Source organism: Ranitomeya variabilis, chromosome 3, assembly GCF_051348905.1.
Source record: "Ranitomeya variabilis isolate aRanVar5 chromosome 3, aRanVar5.hap1, whole genome shotgun sequence".
NCBI classification, from domain to species: domain Eukaryota; kingdom Metazoa; phylum Chordata; class Amphibia; order Anura; family Dendrobatidae; genus Ranitomeya; species Ranitomeya variabilis.
This window is the reverse complement of record NC_135234.1, coordinates 139,685,035-139,700,481: the sequence shown is the minus strand read 5'-3', so window position 1 is coordinate 139,700,481 and position 15,447 is coordinate 139,685,035.

Sequence of the window (15,447 nt, the reverse complement as noted above, 5' to 3'; positions counted from 1 at the left end):
GGCGGATGAAGTGGAGGGGACAGAGGGGTCAGAGGAGGGGTCAGAGGTGTGGGGCCTAACGACGTGGCCCTCAGTGGCGGACTCTGGAGGGATCGCTCCAGAGGGCGCAGAGGAAGATGCAGGCACCCGGTGGCTGGAGAAGATGCTGTGAAAGAAAAAAAAAACAATTAATATATTGATATGGAAAAGCCCTGACTGAAACCAATCTAAGTTAGACAGGTTAACATGGTTATTAGTGGGCTGTAGAATACTTACACTCTACTCAGCATGGTTCGCCTCAGGAAGGAGAGGGCAGGGCCGTGTTTATATTTGCTCCTCTTCCTTCCTGTTGAGCCACTCGGGGCCTGCATCTCCTCGTTAAATTCCCTCTTAAAGCGATCCCTCAGTGACCGCCACCGCTTCCTAACCTTTCCACCTGTGAAGACAAGAATGAAAAGAAAAAAAAAATTGTTAAATGCAATACATTACATTCAGCTCAAAAGATCACTGAAAAGTGAATACTTACATAGTTTGCTCTGCTGCTGTGGAAGAAGGTCCTCCCACCTCGGAAAGATGTTATGGCACACTTCGTCCCAGAGCCAACGGGTTACACTGCTATCGGCATGCCTGCGGTCAGCCATGTTCCACAGCGCCTCCCGCTCGCGAACCTCCTCGATGAGACAGTCGATATCGATGTCATCATCAAAGTCTTCGGCGGGAGCATGCTGTGAAGCCTGTGCAAAAAAAAAAAGAAAAAAAAAAAAATTAGTACACTGAAACACAAAAGTAGCAATAGAATCTCTCCAAAAAAAAACAACTCACTGATGGCCGACCGCGGCGACGATTCCGCCGACTCTGGGAGAATCTGGGAGAACCTTCACGGTTTGCTGACTGTTCAGCAGCAGCAGCAGCAGCAGGAGCAGCAGGAGATTGAAATAAAGGAAACAAATTCTCTTTAATGTAGGCATATGTTTTCTGTGTTTAGTTATGTATGAAAATCTGTTTTGTGTATGGTGTGATGTGTGAAGCAACTGTTTCACCACTACTTACACTTGGTTCCTCCTCCACTTGCATCTCTCCACCCGTCTCGCCCCCTTCTGACAGCTCCTCATCTGATTCAGCTTCCTGTTTAAACATAATTTATGCATGTAGTGATCAACAAAAATGTAAATTAAAAAACCAAAAAAAACCCCAAAAAAACATTTTTTGTGTTAACTTACTGATACACGCTGTTGCTGTGGAGGAGGGCTGTCAGAAGAGGACATTGTGGCGGTAGCAAGGCCGGCGGCTGTGGTCCTGGTGTCTCTGTAAGTTAAAAGACACTTGCAATCTGCTCTACACATTGAAGTAGCAGATTTGGGGTCTTCAAAACTTACTTTTAAAGATTTGTGGCTGTGGTCCTGGTGGGCTGGTCTTGGTGGGCTAGTCCTGGTGGGGAACACAGGCGGTGGCTGTGGTCCTGGTGTCTCTGTAAGTTAAAAGACACTTGCAATCTGCTCTACACATTGAAGTAGCAGATTTGGGGTCTTCAAAACTTACTTTTAAAGATTTGTGGCTGTGGTCCTGGTGGACTGGTCCTGGTGGGGAACACAGGCGGCGGCTGTGGTCCTGGTGTCTCTGTAAGGGTACCGTCTCACAGTGGCACTTTTGTCGCTACGACGGTACGATCCGTGACGTTCCAGCGATATCCATACGATATCGCTGTGTCTGACACGCAGCAGCGATCAGGGACCCTGCTGAGAATCGTACGTCGTAGCAGATCGTTTGGAACTTTCTTTCGTCGCTGGATCTCCCGCTGTCATCATTGGATCGGTGTGTGTGACACCGATCCAACGATGCGTTCGCTTGTAACCAGGGTAAACATCGGGTTACTAAGCGCAGGGCCGCGCTTAGTAACCCGATGTTTACAATGGTTATCGTCGTAAATGTAAAAAAAAAAAAAACAGTACATACTCACATTCCGGTGTCCGTCAGGTCCCTTGCTGTCTGCTTCCCGCACTGACTGACTGCCGGACGTAAAGTGAAAGCAGAGCACAGCGGTAAATACATCAGAAAAAGGCAATTAACCAATTAAGGCATGAACAAATGCACATGCAATCAACAAGACGCACACAAACATGCCTGGTATGTGTCCACGTTCAGGATTGCATCAGGATTTGGTCAGGATTTTCCATCAGTATTTGTAAGCCAAAACCAGGAGTGTAACAATTAGAGGAAAAGTATAATAGAGAAACATGCACCGCTTCTGCATTTATCACCCACTCCTGGTTTTGGCTTACAAATACTGATGGAAAATCCTGACCAAATCCTGATGCAATTCTGAACGTGGACACATACCCTCCCACATGAACAGGCATAAGATTGGCGAAGGCATAATAAGGTGCAGGCACATGAAGACATACATACAAAAGCACACAGCCGTACAAAAATACACACACACACACACAAAAGCACATAAGCTTTATGCAAATACACATATGTACAACAAAGGCACAAAGGTGGACCCAAACAGAAGACGCATACGCACACACATACACACACACACGTAGGAGGAGCAGGAGCTGCATGTCTTCACAGTGGCTGGCATCAGGGTGGATCTGGACTCTAGCATGGCACTGGCTGTTGCAGAACGATGGCAGGCCTCTGGTTCTCTTCAGGTTTTAAGCTCTTGCTGTAGTCAGTACCTCATACACACACAAATGCACAGGCACACAGATGCACACAAAAATTGCAATACTCACACTGGCTCTATGGTGGAGTCTTGCTGGCAGTCTGGAGTCTTGCTGGCAGCCTGGAGTCTTGCTGGCAGCCTGGAGTCTTGCTGGCAGTCTGGAGTCTTGCTGGCAGGCTGGAGTCTTGCTGGAAGTCTGGAGTCTTGGTGGCAGGCTTCTTCTCACTTGGTCTTCTTGCTGGCATATGTGGGGTTGAAGGCCCAGGCCAGGTTTATATAGATTTGGGGGTGTCTGGCCAATTGGCAACAAAATCCAGCTTCTGAGCATGCTCAGTGTAAAAAAACGTATTGCAGCGCTGCATTGCGTCGTACGACGTGTCCCGACGCATCCGTTGCTCATAGGCTTCCATTGTAGCCAACGACGCATGCCGCAGGATGCGTCGCGACACGTTTTTTAGGCGGAGACAAAAAACGATACAATCAACGTTTTTTGCCGACGACGTGTCGCCAAATTTCGACGCATACGTCGTACGATGTACACGACGTATGACAATCCGTCGCAATGCGTCGCCAATACAAGTCTATGGGGAAAAAACGCATCCTGCAAACACTTTTGCAGGATGCGTTTTTTCTGCAAAACGACGCATTTTAATGTATTGCAGTTAACGCTAATGTGAAAGTAGCCTTCATCAGGTGAAAATATCAACCACTGAGCCTGATACAGAGACCAGAGTTGTCTCTAAAGCTTGCAATTTGTTACCATCTTTTCAGTTAGCTATTAAAAGATATCAACCACTGAGGACTCTCAATTCTAAATATTTTTCTATCTACTGGCTAACACGGTACAAAGATATATGCCTTTCCTGTATCATACATTTTGAAAGCATTCTTCACATGGATTTTAACATGCAATAAGCAAAGATTTTGCACCAAAACCTGCACAAGAGGACTGTGTAACATACCCTAAGTGCTGATAGACATGATAACACCTCAACTAGATACTATATCTAAACAGAAAAAGTTTATTGCTTTAGCGTAGAAGTATATAACAAGCTAGAAACACATGGTTTGTTATCATTTTGCACACTCTGGTGGTCAAAGTGAGCAATACATTTTGTTGTAATGGAAATATTGTAAAATATATTCAGTATGAATTGAATTAGGTCAATAATTTCTGTCACCCAGTCGGTTTTACCTATTCACAATTAAGTGGTTAGGATAAAGTTAAACTGATTGACTTGTTCACTAATGGAACAGATTAACTTTTTCTTTTTCCCCTATGCTTCTACTTCTGCAGTGCTCCTGGGACCAAAAAGCCCAGTGTGATCTGTACACTTTCACATTTGCAACAGCAGCAGACATCGGACTTGGCACACATCTCCTCTACATCTGTCACAGTGGGATCATGATAATTTGTGTGGGGTCATGGGTGTATCATGCTGTGTTTCGGTATCATACTGTGGGGGAGCCATCGCACAGTGTGTGTGGGGGAATGAGATCTATCACACCATGTGGGAGGAATGTAAAGACACCATACTCTATGGGTCCAACATACTGTGTGAAGGCCATCATACTGCATAAAGGGACTGTGGGGACATCATACTTTATTGGGGCCATAATATTGTGTGAGGAGCTAAGGAGCTATCCTACTGTGTGAAGGCCATCATACTGTATCTTATGCTGCAGTGGCCCACGCATGTTAGCACATCATACTTTGCTGGTGGCACTGTAGGGTCATCATACTGTGCGTTTGGGGGGGTAATGTGGGGGACTTGATTCTAGGGATATTATATTCTGTCTGAGGGGCATTGTTGGTGGCATCATAGTCTATAATGAGAAATTCTGACCACTACTATGTGGAATGTCCGGGAAATTGTCCACAAGGAGAGACAGATGATAATATCTTGCACAATACTTGTTTTTCTGTAATTTTCCTGATATTTAGCAAGATGAAGATTAACCATTTCTTTAACAAGAGCCATGAAAGGGAATCGTAGTGGATGATAGGATGAGAACAATAAGGGGTTTCAAGAAAAGCAAAATTGCTCTGTTAGTATTGCAATACGCATACCTCTCACCTGTGTTTAAAAAATAACTTACGATTTTTACGGATAGTTTACAATTCTGTAACGTAGGAAGCTGTAAGTGGTTTTATAAATAATTAATAGCAGCTGAATATAAAAACGGATTGTGAACAGACAGCGCACAGATGACAAGTGAGGAACAAAATCATCCTACTTTTCTGCGTCAGAATGGGACCGATTTTTTACACGTTAGTGCGAGAGAACCATTAGTGACATATTATCTTTTTCCTAAGGGTCAGTGTGGTTATGGCAAAACTTAAAATGGCGTTATAAGAAGACATATTTTTGTGGTATGAGGAAGATCAGTGTATACCTGGCTTCAGAGGCGCAATGATGTGGGTACAGAAAGTCGTGTGCCTGAGTGAGATTTGCAGAGAGCTGGCGATGACGATGGCTCTTGCAAATCACGTTATGTCCACGGAGCCGTGATAACATGCTCAGTGGAACAACTTTTCTGGGTAAGCAAACTCACCATCGACAAGTCAAAGAGAAATCATCATAAGAAAAATGGTGTGTAAAAATGAATTTTTAGACCAGTTTAGGTGCAAACAGTATAAAGTGGTGGTTTGGCAGAGTATTTAGCAAGGAAGATACGAATGCTGGTGGGTTGGAGGACATGTGGGACCTGTCAAGTTCCTTTTAACATGTTGTTATGTAATACTTGAAGCAAGTGACTTATGCAGATGGTAAGGCAAAATTAGACAATTCATAATTGAGAGTTTACCATACGAGCAATGCCAAATTTCTCTCTATTCTTACCATCACTATACATTATGCTTAAACTGAATGTTGTATTCCACTGAAAAGTAAATATTAATGCTGTCATGTTCACTGTGCCACTAAAATGTTGGAATCTGCAAAACTATATGCATTAGAGCCTAGGCTACACTGCAACTTTTTATGGCAATACTGATTGTTTCTAGCTTATTTTTAACTATTAAGTGACAACTGCAGTCCACCTAATTGCATACAACACAATGCATTGCTTTAGAATGTAGAAGCAGCTACATACAGTAGTTAAAATCAATTGCTAGTGCTACAAAAATATTGAAGTTTAGCACAGGGCTTAGATTATGTTTCTACGTTTCTACATTCAGGCTTCTTTATACAGAAAAACGTAGGAATGGGTCACTGGAAGGCTATGACTACGGATTAGGAATCCAAGCTTTTATTGCACCAATTTTGCATCTAAATTGCCTCAATGTGGTCCAATCTTTAAAGAAAATTTGTCATTAGATTCATGCTCCCCATTCGTCAGGGAGAATGAATCAGAACATGATTGAGCGACTTTAATCAGGTAGGTTGTACTCTGCAACTTACAGCGTTTCAGTGAAAATATGGTTTGAGAAGCTTCAGGGAGAGACTTGACTAGCCAACGCAGCTCCAACCGGCTTTTCCATGTTGATTGACAGGTTTCTTCTACGTAGGTCCATGTGGAGGGACCTGTTAATCAAATGGAGTGAGAATAATCTGGCCAGTGGTCGCACCGTACTAGTCAGGTCTCTCCCTATAGTCCCCAGCTGGCTTTTCAAACTATGTTTTCTCTGAAATACCTCAGTACTTCAAACTAAATCATACCTGGCTGCAATCACACCGGGCTCATGCTGTTCATGCTTTAGGCAGCATGAATCTAGTGAAAGGTTCCCTTTAATTAGTAGAAATATGAACATAATGTGTTTTGGTAGAGGGGTCTTATCCAGTTGGAGTTTTAGAATTAATTGTAAGACAACCAGTTCATACACCTAATAGTAGTTCTGATTTTATGAGAATTACAATACAGGAGCAGCTTGCAATAATTAGCAGTAAGTTAAACCAGGCGGACATCTCAACACATTGAATTTACAAGCTGATAAGAAACATTTGGGCCACCTAGTCAGCATATCCTTAGAATTGCTGTATACAGTCCAATTCTATGTGATCCTTGACATTTTCAATCTAGAATTGCCTCATGGCTTTTTTAATTAATTTGAAATGTATTTAACTCATTGGAAAACCTCTACCTTGGGAATGTGACTCTACATGGTTGTTTCCTCTTGTTCTCCCTCAGGCCTGGCTTTTCCCGCCATCAGTGACCCCTTGTTCTCTTTTCCCACATTCTTAAAATGATTTCTCCCTTGTGCCTCTTCTTAAACATATAATATACTTACAAGCTTCTGTGTTGCTCTCTTTAGTGATACGCTATGAGGAGAAGCATGCATCATTTAACAACCTTTGTTTTGCATGGGATTTCTGTAATAAATCTAAATGCTTGTGACAGCATAGTGAACATAGGAAAACTTTTTGTCAAGCAGCAAATGGACATTCATAATAGATTCAACAAGGTTTTCTCATCTTTTTGGCATAAGAGCACACTGTTCTTCAGCCTCCCGGATTCCTGCTTTCCAGGGGGCAGCACGTTCCTGATGACTGATAGTTCCGGCAGGCAGCATAGTCACACTCAAACTGTGAGCTCTCCAAAATTGCAAGCAGAGACATCCAAGGAGACTAAAGCTGGTCTGATGAAATGATTTGACCAGTTTCAGAGCAGAGCTTGCAGACGCTAAAGTCACTTTTTGCCTAAGAGGCCAGCCACTGGGGACAGACTTCAGAGGTTGACAGTACCCTTAGCAATGAGAGGTGCACAACAGAATTAAAAGTCCTTCCATTATTGAGAACCATGGAAATTTTTTAATAAGAGGTAAATTGCAAAGTTGCTAGTTTCCACAAACTCTTTATTTCTCCTGTGCAGGTATTACTTGATCAATGACACTGTGCTCTTAGCCTACAATGGGCTTTTGTTGCACTTTTGTGTAACTTAATTTTTATGTAAAGACACGCAAGGTTTTATTTCTCACTAGTGTTGAGCATTCCGATGCTGCAAGTATCGGGTATCGGCCGATACTTGCTGTATCGGAATTCCGATACCGGGATTCCGATACTCTTGTGGTATCGGGTATCGGGTATCGCAACAACATTAATGTTAAAATGTGTAAAAGAGAGAATTAAAATAAAAAATATCGCTATACTCACCTGTCCGACGCAGCCGGGACTTCAGCGAGGGAACCGGCAGCGTTGTTTGTTTAAAATTCGCGCTATTACTTGGTTACGTGAATTCCCGGCTTGTGATTGGTCAGGTCGGCCATGTTGCCGGGACGCGGACCAATCACAGCAAGCCGTGACGAAATTACGTCACGGCTTGCTGTGATTGGTCCGCGTCCCGGCAATATGGCCGCCCTGACCAATCACAAGCCGTGACGTCACGGGAGGCTGGACACGCGCCCATTTTAAAATGAGCGCGTCCAGCCTCCCGGCTTGTGATTGGTTGACCGCGGCGCAACCAATCACAAGCCGTGACGTCACGGGAGGCTGGACACGCGCCCATTTTAAAATGAGCGCGTCCAGCCTCCCGGCTTGTGATTGGTTGACCGCGGCGCAACCAATCACAAGCCGTGACGTCACGGGAGGCTGGACACGCGCCCATTTTAAAATGAGCGCGTCCAGCCTCCCGGCTTGTGATTGGTTGACCGCGGCGCAACCAATCACAAGCCGTGACGTCACGGGAGGCTGGACACGCGCCCATTTTAAAATGAGCGCGTGTCCAGCCTCCCGTGACGTCACGGCTTGTGATTGGTCAGGGCGGCCATATTGCCGGGACGCGGACCAATCACAGCAAGCCGTGACGTAATTTCGTCACGGCTTGCTGTGATTGGTCCGCGTCCCGGCAACATGGCCGACCTGACCAATCACAAGCCGGGAATTCACGTAACCAAGTAATAGCGCGAATTTTAAACAAACAACGCTGCCGGTTCCCTCGCTGAAGTCCCGGCTGCGTCGGACAGGTGAGTATAGCGATATTTTTTATTTTAATTCTTTCTTTTACACATTTATATGGTTCCCAGGGCCTGAAGGAGAGTTTCCTCTCCTTCAGACCCTGGGAACCATCAGGAATACCGTCCGATACATGAGTCCCATTGACTTGTATTGGTATCGGGTATCGGTATCGGATTGGATCCGATACTTTGCCGGTATCGGCCGATACTTTCCGATACCGATACTTTCAAGTATCGGACGGTATCGCTCAACACTATTTCTCACATATTTCTTTTCATGGCATATTCTAAAATTATTTTCCCCAAAAACATAGCTGCAAGCCGAGAATAGGATGTCTTAGGCTAGTTTCACATTTGCGTTTAAAAACGCAGCGTTTAAAACGCAAATGCAGGTGGTGAAAAAACGCATGTAAATGCGTGCAAACGCTGCGTTTTTTAGACGCATGCGTTTTCTCATGCGGTAAAAAAAACGCGGCATTTTGCCGCGTTTACATGCGTTTTTTCCTGCATTTGCGTTTTTGAAACACATGCTGAGAAGTGTGTGACAGCTGCCAATCATCAAAATCATCTAGAAAACCCACTATAAATAGAAATAGCTAGGGTTGGGGTTAGGGTTAGGGTTAGGATCCCTTTATCACCTTGATGGTGGGGGGTGGCTTATCAGGGGTAGGGTTAGGGTTTGGATTCCTTTATCACCTTGATGGTGGGGGGTGGCTTATCAGGGTTAGGGTTAGGGTGAGGGGTAGAGTTAGGGTTAGGGTTTGGATCCCTTTATCACCTTGATGGTGGGGGGTGGCTTATCAGGGTTAGGGTTAGGGTTAGGGTTTGGATCTCATCACCTTGATGGTGGGGGGTGGCTTATCAGGGTTAGGGTTAGGATTTGGATGCCTTTATCACCTTAATGGTGGGGGGTGGCTTATCAGGGTTAGAGTTAGGGTTAGGGGTAGAGTTAGGATTAGGGTTTGGATCCCTTTATCACCTTGATGGTGGGGGGTGGCTTATCAGGGTTAGGGTTAGGGTTAGGGTTTGGATCCCTTTATCACCTTGATGGTGGGGGGTGGCTTATCAGGGTTAGGGTTAGGGGTAGGGTTAGGATCCCTTTATCACCTTGATGGTGGGGGGTGGCTTATCAGGGTTAGGGTTAGGGTTAGGGTTAGGGTTTGGATCCCTTTATCACCTTGATGGTGGGGGGTGGCTTATCAGGGTTAGGGTTAGGGTTAGGGTTAGGGTTTGGATCCCTTTATCACCTTGATGGTGGGGGGTGGCTTATCAGTGTTTATTATTGTTTTTTTCTATTAAAACGCAACCAAACGCATGTGCTTAAAAACGCATGCGTTTACATAGACAGCAATATGTTTTTTTGCGGCAAAAAAATTCATGCTTTTTTTGTGGCAAAAAAACATCTCTAGAAATTACTACATGTTGCATTTCTGCAACCAAACACAAGCGTAAAAAAGACGCATGCATCGTCAAATGCGGCAAAATGCATAAAAAAAAACGCATGCGTTTTTAATGTTAAATATAGAAAAAAAAACGCATGCTTTTTTTGCGCTAAAACGCAGCGGCAAAAAACGCAAATGTGAAACCAGCCTTAGGAAGTACACATTAGTCTCTTTAAGAAATCCACATGCAGCCACCACACAAGGTCTGAAAATGCAGCTTTTCCATCTGCACGAGTCCTAGTAATAATCAGAGACGACTTTAAACATTAAGATACGTCTCAACTTCGATTGTTGAAGTGCATAACACAGCAATATATTACATTGACCAATGTTGGTGCTGCTAACACCATAACTGGTTGGCCTTTTGAGGAAGAGCCTATATAGGATCTATTGGTTATGTGGCTTAGGTCATATCTATGTGTCAGATTTCCACATAGGCAGTTCAGTATTTGAATTGAACATTATCACAATTATTATTTTTTTAATTATTATTTTCAGAGGAATTGTGTAATAAGTGATGAAAAGAAAAGGTGTGAATACCCCAAATATTGTAATAATAATACTTCAATAACTGATAGTTCACTACTTTTTACTGTTTTACCCAATGACTGTTGATATCGATTTACCCCAAAGGGAATGTTAAGGTACAGTATGTTCAATATGACAAGTTTGATCCATCTGCCAAAAGCTTGTTACAAAAATGAAAGGGCTGAACAGTCTGTCCAGAATGATGAGCAAATCTTATTATACTAATGTAAATCCCTACTCCCAATCCCGATGAAATAACTGTCAAACCACAGGACATACATTCTCACCAGCTATACATCGATCAGCCACTAAAACCCAATACCTTCTACTATGTGGGTCTTCTTTCCCACTAAAATAGCACTTACCAAGTAGTATTTTGCACCAAAACATTAGAACACACTCTTTAAAGAGTTGGTCCCTAGGTATAAAATAAGTATATGCAAGTACACTGTATTAAGGCAAACAACTTTACAATTAACTTGCTTTTTTTAATCTTGCTCCATTTGTACTCCTGATGGCTGACCTTTAAAATTTTATTTTTCACTGTTTGCTGTCAAGGGACTGGTCACCACTCCAAAGCATGCACAGAAGCTACTATTCATTTTACTATGGGGCCAGACAGAATCTCAGGAACACTAGTGTCTGATCCAGGTCACCTCTCTACTGCTCATTCATTTCTATAAAATGGCTACTGGGATTGGGCTACTGTGCATGCTCAGGAGCAATTCTTCACACATTACCCTGTCTGCTCATTCCTTCACAATGCAGACATTGTTATTGCACCTGTGTATATTTTACTTTAAAACACTGTGGTATTTCAGAAAAAAAATATTTGAAAAGTCAGTTGGAGACTATGTGTCAAAACTCACTAGTCCAAGGCAGGTCTCCGGCTGCTTCTTCATGTCCTGATCATTTTGACTGACAGGTCTTTCCCACGTACAGATATTGGCATAGTTACATGAAGACAGATCAGCCAGTGGACATCTAGAATCAACATGTTTCGGCCTGTGACAAGGCCTTAATCATGGTCTCACTGAACAAACACAAATAGACATTAAATAGCTACAAAGAGCAAGTCCATACAGAGGCTATGCAAGTTGCCTCTTCAGAGAAAAAGAGGACTTAACCTCTATAGCGCCCCCTGTTGGAAGTAGCGATCCTACAAGTCACAATCAACCCTTTAACGAGTCTTGCAATGTGACTTAGGATAAAAGCCAGTACTAGTACTATACTAGTATTGTTTGCAAATCAGAATTTAGTGGAATATAATGATATTATATGGGCATGGTATATATTAATTGTTATATTTTTTAAATTGAGTGGAATGTCAAAATATAAATATGCCTGTGCAATATATATCATTACTTAATATAAATAAAATGATATTCCACCTATCCATGCTATATATCTATTTTACACCTTAATCTATATATATCACAATTGTCTATTATTACCAAAAATTCCACATAATGTATTGGCCCGAGTTTTATATTAGTATCAATATCCGAACAGTATATACGCTTTGCGGGCATGTGGGATATAATTTCAAAAAGAGTAGTTTCTAGGAATGATCAACTTTACTTAGAATTTTTTTACTTAGAATTTTTTTGTGGTGAAATATCAAGTTCCTATAATTCAAAGTGATTTTTCAAAGTATTAATTATATTGTAGGATTAAATCCCTCCTGATATTCAAACCATCAGGATGTCTAGTAACCAATGTTTCACGATTCAGAACCTTTCTTCTATAATCACCACCCCGAGTTGGGCGTTTGACCTTCTCTATACCGCAGAATCGTAATGCGGCAGTATACCCACTGTGCATTATCGCAAAGTGTCTAGAAACGGCTGAAACATTTATTTTCAATTCACCCGTGGAATCAGAGAGAGGTCTCCTGATTCTGCATTTCAAAGGACCGATCGTGCAACCAATGTACTGAATCTTGCATTCCGCGCATTGAATTAAGTATATCACGGCACTGGTATTACAATTTATGAAATCTTTGATTGAGTATGTCAGGCCCGTGTGATAACAAGTGAAATCCTTATATTTCATACCATGCATGCAGCTGATGCATATTTTCTGGCCACATTTATAGAATCCTGTCAGACTTAACAGTTATTGGTTTCTTTAGTATTATCTGTCACAAAAAGACTAGGTGAAATCATTGCACCCAAAGTGGGAGCTTTTCTGGCAGAGAACCGGACAGTATTATCTGCCAGAATTTGTTTGAGCTGTGGATCCTGGTATAGCATTGGTATATATTTTCTGATTATATTCACTATTTGCCCATAGTTAGCACTATATTGGGAGGGAAAATTAATATAACCCGTAGAAATATTACTTTATTATGATTATTTTTAATAAAAACATCTCTACTCAATTTTGCTACCTTATTTTTGGCTTGTTTTAAGATGTTTTGTGAATATCCTCTACTCCTTAGTTCAGCACATTTTTTGTCCAGTTCTGCATCTAGTAATGTATCATCAGAACAATTTATTTTGATTCTAATGAGTTCTTCCACAGGTATATATAATGTGTAACATGTTTCGGATTACATGAATTTGACTTAAGAATAGTATTAGCATCAGTTTCTTTTCTATATGGTAATATTTTAACTCTTGGTGACCCCCAACTGGTGTGGAGGGTGACGTCTAGGAAATTGCCTTTTTCTTTATTGAAACAATGAGTGAATTTAAAATTTAAAATATTGTCATTTAAAAATGAGAAAAAAGTATTGGCTTCATCTAAATTATCTGTCCACAGCAGCAAGAGATCATCAATATATCTACCAAACCAAATTATGTTTTTCAAGAAAGGATTATCTGGAGAGAACAATATGGTTTCTTCCCAATACGCCATAGTAATGTTTGCAACGGAGGGTGAGAACTCCTCTCCCCATGCTTACACCTTGTTTCTGGATGTAAAAGCTGTTATTAAAAGTAAAATAATTTCTATTGACAACAAATTTCACAGATTGAATGATAAATTCTACTACATGTGATTCATAGGTGCTGTATTTAAAAAGGAAGAATTTTAGAGCTATTATACCTGCCTCAAAGGAGATTGATGGATACAATGCAACTACATCTATTGCAATCCAGCTGAATTCGTCACCCCACACAAATTTATCGAATACTTGTAGGACAGCTTTAGTCTCCTTAATGTATCCAGGGATCTCCCTTACAAGTGGCTGAAGCATGTAATCCACCCAAGCTCCTAGTCTTTCATTCACCGACCCAATGCCCAATATTATGGGTCTCATTTTGGGAGGAAAGTTTATGTACCTTGGGTAGGGAATGGGAATTAGAGGTGTATCAATATACAAATAATCAAAGATTTTTTGTGATAAAACCCCACTCTCCAGACCCTTTCTCAAGAGCAACAATAGATCCTTTTGGAAGAGTGTAGCTGGATCACTCCTCAAAACACCATAGATGTCAGTATTACTCAACATCAGCTTATTACATTTCAGATATAAATAAATAAGTATCAAGAATGATTATAGCGCCGCCCTTATGAGCTTTACGTATTATGATGTTTTTGTTATTTTTAATCTCCATAAGAGCTAGTCTTTCTTTTTTACTTAGATTGTTCGAGGGAGTTTTTTTTTATCACAGTCCAACCTGGTAAGTTCTTGTTCTACCAAATTGATCCAGAATGGGTGGTCTTGATTGGATCAGATAATAAAATGCATTTGTTGTCTTAAATGTTGTATTTCCTGCCCCGGTACTTTGGTAGGATTCAGATCCAAGTTGCCTCAAAATCATAATATTTTGTAAATCACTGAATAAGGGGATTGGAATATCATCAGTTGGTATAGTTATATCAACAGATCTATCATTAGAAGTATGTAGTTCTGATGTGTCATCTTCCTTAAAATGGCACTTAATGGTAATTTGCCTGGCAAATTTATTTACATCCAACAATGTAGAAAATAAACCAAAATTTTTATTCTGTGAATATCCAAGCCCCTTTGAAAGAACAGATAGATGATCCTCCTGCAAAATCTGTGCAGACAAGTTCCACACGGGACAGGATTGCGTTAGTTGTGTGTTCTGAGACTGCTTTTTCTTATTGTGATGTTTTCTCCTGCCATCGTCGTTTTTTAAAAACCTTCCTTTCTTATTGTTTTCTTTTGGAATGTAGCCAGGAGGACCATCAGGACTGGACTCCGCGACATCCTCAGATTCAAGAAGCGGTCTCCACAGCGGTCTCTGGGTAGGAAAAACTCACTTTACGTAGTGGCAATCTGTCATCCTCATTAAGATTTTAATTTGATGATTTTTTCAGAGTTTTTATGGGATACAGTTTTTGTTTTTTTTCCACTTGTATATTCTGCCTGCATCATAGTCCTGACAGTCTGTCTCAAATTTCTTCTTTTTAACATCAATGATTTGATTTTCCAATCTGTCAATGTGAGAGTGAAGTTCATCCCGCAGTTTTTTGAAATTACCGGGTTTACTACATTTGTCCAATTTTTTCAAAGTCTCGTCAACAAAATTTTGTATTTTATTCCATTCCATTTCCTTATATTTGCGAATTAATTCATAAGATCAATTGAACAAATGTATAAAATCCTGTCCTACTCCTCATTGAAACCATCAGGATAAGGGTAAGTGCATCTCTTGTTCATCCTAAGTCCTTGGGGGATCATATTTTTAGAGATATACTTATTAAGAAACTCAATATCTAACCATAGCTTGGTTTCTTTAATCCTTTTGGACTGCAACTATTTGAAAATTGTTTTAAAATCAATATTAGTCTCTTCTAGTTCCAAGGCTGACTGACTGCCATGTGCAAAAACTGTCTCCATTTTTTTTCTTCTCTGTACCTTATTTGCATAATGGGTGGATGCTGCACTACTATCAGTATTAGACATTTCTATGTGCAGTTGGGGAGCACGACTAAGCCCAATCGCAGCTTAACAAGAA